At 40.8% G+C, this 6,217-nt stretch overlaps 1 long non-coding RNA gene across 1 annotated transcript; it reads right to left on the bottom strand.

Annotated features, from left to right (window-relative positions):
* Positions 1 to 5,626: 5,626 nt before the first annotated feature.
* Positions 5,627 to 6,217, bottom strand: LOC149097371 (uncharacterized). The gene is made up of 2 exons (XR_016204298.1): positions 5,845 to 6,217; positions 5,627 to 5,729 (listed from the first exon to the last, which is right to left on the bottom strand). It is a non-coding gene; the product is annotated as an uncharacterized LOC149097371 (long non-coding RNA).

Here is a 6,217-nt window from a genome sequence, read left to right as displayed (position 1 = left end):
TCACTGGTTAAGCACAATGAACTATAGAGAAGGTGAACCAAATAAGGCAGAAAAAGTGATGATTCGGATTTCCAAGTCCAGTCCACATTCTCAAGTCCTAGAATTACTATAGTCCAGTAGCGTTAATTCTAATCATCAACCCGGCTACCTTGGTTTAAAATTTGCTCGTCATTTTGTCTTTTCCTTGTTTTCTTCATGGACAGAAAACCCTTCTTCGGCTATTTTCAACTCTGAGAAACCTACAGAATTTCGAAGTTCAGAATTTTGCTACGTCGAAAATCACTTCGCCAACGAGTTCGTGTAGGTCGCTATTTTGCATTGTTTGGGATAATTATCTCAATCCCGGGGAAAGCTTTTAGACAGAGAAATTTAAGGGGTCATTCTTTTCCTCAAATATGCTATAGTCTTTTCTTCACTTGTTCTAGTTCCTGGCTAACAGCAGCCTTTATTGTCAGATACATCTTGCAATGCATTATGGGTAACTATACTGTTGTGACACGGAATGCACCTTCCCGGCAAATCAAGACCAGGTCAAAACGTTCACACTTTCATAGGCCCGGTGCCTACTACTTATCATGTAACTCGTCAAAATACCTTTTTTGTGCCCTTGAAGTGACCTGCTTTTAGACCTGCTCTGTTTTGGCCTGACACAGTCGCAAACCAAGTTTCCATCTTTTAGCACTAAACACCACTCTTGGAATCGCGAACTACCGCAAACATTCAGTCCTTCGAACGCTGCATGTCAAATTACCGATCGCCAGACTTAAATGATGTCCTTTGACCACCAAAACAGCTATTTAGAAGACATTCTGTCACTTACACGTTAATAAGCTTTCGTTACGCGGCAGAATCGAACTTCTTCAATCGATATATCGACATCGAGGGTACTACGTCATGTGTGTCTATTTCTCAGACCCAGTCTGCTCAGGTTGCTCAGGTGAGACCGGGGCGGGGGGGGGGGGGATGCGGCTCATCGTCGTAAAGTCAGTGAAAGTAAAGCAATGGTTCCAAGCAAAGGTCATATTAGAGAATGAAGATTCTGACACGGGTTCTTTGATTTTGTGTTTGGCTTTCAAGCTGGTCTATTGCCATCTTATCTTTGAGTCTTTCAGGATGCAGTGAGACGTACTGGCAGCTATTTCAGATATGGTTTGTAGATGCATGTTGGATATGAGTGATTAGTAAATAAGCAACATTTCATATCTGAGAAGAGGGTCGCACAGGGGTATTCTCGTGATGCGTGCTTAGCTGATTTTATTTTCCGTGAAACGTCAATTTAGGAAATTATTCTTCGTGACTCGTGACCTGAAGGTTTTGCATGACCCCTGAAGAACCTGACTTATTAACCGATATTCGTGATTTTACCACACTATTCTATGTGATTTTCAGACGCAAGTCCTCGGAATGGTTGGAGTCGTCTTTCGAGAGTGACTTAGGTATGCGATTTACAATATGGAGCCTTGACTTAGCCATTCGCGATTTTACTTTCTTCAAACACTGCTTCTAGTGTAAGAACAGGTCATTAAAACGAGTATCTTACTTGCTTATTTTCTTGATTCGGGTAAACGAAATTTTTATATCCGTGATCTTCTACTTTTTCCGTTCGCGAACCGTGCCAGAAACCACCCCCCCCCCCCGCCCCCTGTGCGACCCTCCAAGAAGCGCGAGTGTACTAGCAGTAATATTTTATATTCACTGCATCCTAATTGTCCTTCTTTTTTAATAGCTAATTGGCTAGGTTTTATCACCAATAGCAGACATATATGGTACTGTTTTCATGCCATCATGTCTCGGTGTGACTGCATGAGTGAATGAAAATCTCCAAAATGTTATCAAGACTGTATTGTCATGTGGTTACCCTTATTACGTAAATTAGCATTACCCGAGGCAGGATTGTGCCATGGTGGTTCCCCTTTGCATTGTTAAATGGGATCCTATCCGATATTCTATGGTGCTTTCGGGCATGTTGGTAAATAAAGCCTACGCTTTCCAAAAAAGTCAGGGGTAAAAATGTTGTACATAAATATTGTCGACATTATGTCGTCTTCAGTTGGATACTACGTCACAAGATTATTTCAAAATACATGTAATACAATAAGACTAGATGTTATCGTGTTTCTAAATGCTTGAAAATCAAGTAACCGTAAAAATCCAGCTTAGCTAGTATAGAGGGACCGGGTGCTTACCAGGGGGAACTAATCGTCACTCTAAACAACAAAGCACATATTCTCATCCTAAATATGCTTAATTTAAGGTGGCTCAAAACAGTTTCCAACACTTTCGAACATTTAAGGTGGCTCTGAACCCCATGGCCAGAATTTCTTTAAACTTTGCCAAAAGTTGCGTCTTATCATGCTTATCAAAAGTTGATAATATAAAAAATTTCACCGTACCGTTTTTGAATTATAAGCCCCTAAAGCTGTAATTAAGGGTGTTTTTAGGAGGTCATACTGTTGCTATGGTACCCTATTATGTCACGAAAATGATAACAACGTGTTCACAAATGATTGGGCAGTTTTTCGATACTGTGATTGTAGCAACAAGTGATAAAGAGTGGTTATAACGACCCATAAAAATATAAGGGCTGGAAACTGTTTGAGCCACCTTAAGTTATTTATCTAACAAATAAAGAAGCCTAAGCCGTATATTACACTGTGATAAAACACGAAGGGCATTTCTCGAGATAAAACGTGGGTTTTTGACCAATTACTCTGATTATTGTACATTGAACTCACTATCTCTTTTCTGATTGGTCGAAAGCGTAGTGAATTTTCGAAATCAGCGCCTGTGGCGTCATCTCTGCAGATTACACAATAATCATGTCAAGGACACTCAAGGTCACGGGTAATCATGTCAAGTTCGCGCGCTTTGTGTTGCTTGCCGTCAGTGAAGAAGCAAAAACATGACCTCCATTTTTTTCGTTCAATGTATAATAAAACAATTATTAGATGAGGTCTTTGTGATATCCAGAATAATCAAGGTCTCGGTAAGGGTTATCAGCCTCAGCCTTCGGCTTCGGCTGATAACCCCTACCTCGACCTTGATTGTTCTGGATATCACAAAAACCTCATCCAATAATTGTTTATAAAACATGGATTTTTGACCAATCAGTGCGCGCGCAGGGTTCTATCTATATTATAAGTAGAAATAAACTTCACATACCGTAACACAGTTGTGTCTTTGTGTCTTTCGTGCAATTCAGGTGCAAACTGTATCCATTTTAGTCGGGTTTGTGTCTTTTTCGATGTTGGTAAATCGTTACTCGTCGTAACCCCCTTATTAAGCCCTTTATGAAAGGAAACGACAACAGACGACATAAAAAGCAACAAACTCGTCTAGCACAGAAACAATTTGCGCCTAACTTGCAGTCGCGTACGCTACGTAAGATCAAATCCGTTATTGAATCAGCAGTCACATACTGAGCTTGGGCTGGCTGTGACTACGTAAGTTATAACCTCTACTAACTTAACTTTAAACATGAGCATAGGGGTGTTCATCCTCACTGATCAGTGCACAGGGTCTGGCCTGTGCTGGACCCCACAGCTCCTCTAACCTGCCGGCTCCTTGTCTACCATTTTCTCTGAGTACTTGTCCGTACAAGTTCAACCTCCGACGTCGTATCTTGTGACTTGTGTTGTCAATCTCTGATATTTAATTTAGTCTTATCCTCTGCTTCCTTCTGATCCTAAGTATCCGTCTCTGGCATTGTCATTAGAGCGTGTTCGGCTTTCGTGCTCCGTAATCTTTCATTTTTTTGCAGCCATATAGAAGAACAGGTCGAACTTACCTCTGAGACAGGCATGGATTGGTTCTTCCTCCACTCATATTTATCTGTGAGTGAGGTTTCTGAAAGTTTTCGAAAATACATATAGAATGACCAGAAAGAAAGCGTTTTCAAGGGTGTTTATTAGCACCCTCTCCCCCTCGTGGAGGGCCGGCTGGCCTAAAACCTATCGGCTAGAGCAGGTAACTGTAAAATCATACTAATGAGACAATCTCAGATAGTGCAGACTGCAATTGATAGCTCTGGCACGGTAGTCCCATAAGTACTTACCCCTGCTCGGTTCACTTCTGGTTTGTATCTACTATGGTAGTCTGCTAGGGCTTTTCCCGTTAGCACTGAGTACGTTTCAAGGTTGTATTTTCATTCAAGGTCCGAAAATTACGTACAATTACTTTTTTGCACGACAGCTTTTAAATTTTACTCTGGTGTTTTACGATGATTTTCGTTCATTTTAAATTCAATAATACTTTGAACAAACGTGACAATTTAGCTCTTCGCGCCAACTTTGTAGCTCGCAAAGGTATGTAACATGAAACTCTTGTTTTCTCCAAACCACGGAAGATGAGCTTGTTTTGGGGGATAAATGAACGAAAGTTAAATATCTGACGAAGAAATGGAAGAGAAACAATTTTGTTTTTTTTCTCGAAACGCAAATTTTCTTATCACAGATGAACAAGAACTAATTTAATTATCAGATAGTCACGGAATACCACTTTCTTTTTCTGTTGCCACCTTTGTTGTTAACAATAAAACAATTCAAAATTAATACACAGCAATATCGATTGATATGACTGGGAAGCGTTTCAATGAGAAGTATTTAAGGTAAATAGCGCTACTTGGCCGATATTATCCTGCATCGATGAACGAGTCTCCCCAAAGACTGATTAAATTAACAATATTTGAGCTCTTTCCTGGTTTCTTTTGTCAAAAATTTACAATTTGCAGAATATTAAAGCCACTAACTCGGGAACTTTTTGGTCTCTCTTACAGACGCAGTTAAGGCAAGAAATAAATAAGCCGCTAATGTTCTTAAGAGAATAGTACCACAAGGAGAGCAAGGGGTTACTTGAGACAAATATATAGCTTTGCGATGTTGACTCCGAACCACAGGCAGCCCAAGCTCACAATGCGAGGAGTTTTTTTTTTTTGTAAATCTTTATGCGAACGTTCAGCGCGCGAAACGTGACACGGTTACCACCGACATCAGGGACTTTAAGCAGCGGGAACGCGGACGGCGACGGGGACGCCGAAACCTGTGAGAAGGCTGGGGAGAGAACGCCGTTGTGGCGGGAATTCACAAACATTAAGCAGCACCGTCGGAAACCGCGGTTTCCGCACTATCAAGCTTATTGACATTATCGATATTCGTCCTCTGTTTATCAGGATGAACTAGGATCACTTCATTGAAAGAAGTTCGCAATCAACTCTTAACAATCCACGATGAAGGTGAGTTAAACGATCAGGAACTTCTACTCTTGTACGATTGAAACCGGTCGAATGATCTCGATCAACCTCATGATTCCTTTCCTGATTTTAACTTCGATGTTTTGAAGACGACGAGTGCCGGTCCGAATTTCGCTTCCACAAACGCAACTTGCCCCTTCTCGCTGAGTTGTACAATGAAGTAAACGAACTTATCATCAGTAGATATTTAATCAGACTGGTGCGACAAATCAGCGTGCCGACTGATAAAGATCTAAGTAAATCACTGATCTTACGACTGAAAATGGAGACAGCTACGGAAGTTTTAATGGTGTCTACCCTTTTAAATGTCTTAGAATTTCACCATGATGAGCCATTTGACATTTGAGTACTTCTCGAAAGGAAAAATTTCGATTGAAATTCGTGTAAGTTGTCTTTATTTACATTAGCTTTCAAAAAGATATTTCACGGCACTCACATGTTCGCCGACTGGCTTGAGTTCGCTTCAGATTTCTCGACGTTTCTTTAAAATGAAATATCTCACATAACAAGAGAAAACAAGCATTAAAGTTCCTCGAAATTAGTAACACGGGTTATTTAGCGTTGATACAGCAGAGGAAACGAAAGCAAAAACTCACGTTTTCAGACAACGCGAAATGAGCTTCACTCACGTCGGGCCCGAACGCAGAACGTCAACTTGTTTCCCGCCAGTCATGCGCAGTGCACCTTTTGGCTTTTCCCTGATCTTATGGCGTTCCCGTCGGCGTCCGCGTTATCTTTGCTTAAAGTCCCTATCTACTATTACATAACGACCGAGTTTGGTTACGCGAAACGTGACCTTCGCCTTGCAGTATGTGGTGGTGTTGTGTTACAACGGTTTGAATTTATAAAGGTTTGTATGGGGAAAAACAGTAATCGACATTGTAGCTGAAATTTTGGTATTTTTGCAATAAAAATGACTCACCTCAATGCCTTGTTGTCTTTTCTATTGTCATCTCGCTTCTCAGCTCG

The sequence above is a fragment of the Orbicella faveolata genome, unplaced genomic scaffold (genome assembly GCF_042242905.1).
Source record: "Orbicella faveolata isolate gen_17 unplaced genomic scaffold, um_ofav_v1 contig_47, whole genome shotgun sequence".
In the NCBI taxonomy this organism is placed as follows: Eukaryota; Metazoa; Cnidaria; class Anthozoa; order Scleractinia; family Merulinidae; genus Orbicella; species Orbicella faveolata.
The sequence above is the reverse complement of the archived record's forward strand: the minus strand, read 5'-3'. Positions and strand labels throughout refer to the sequence as shown.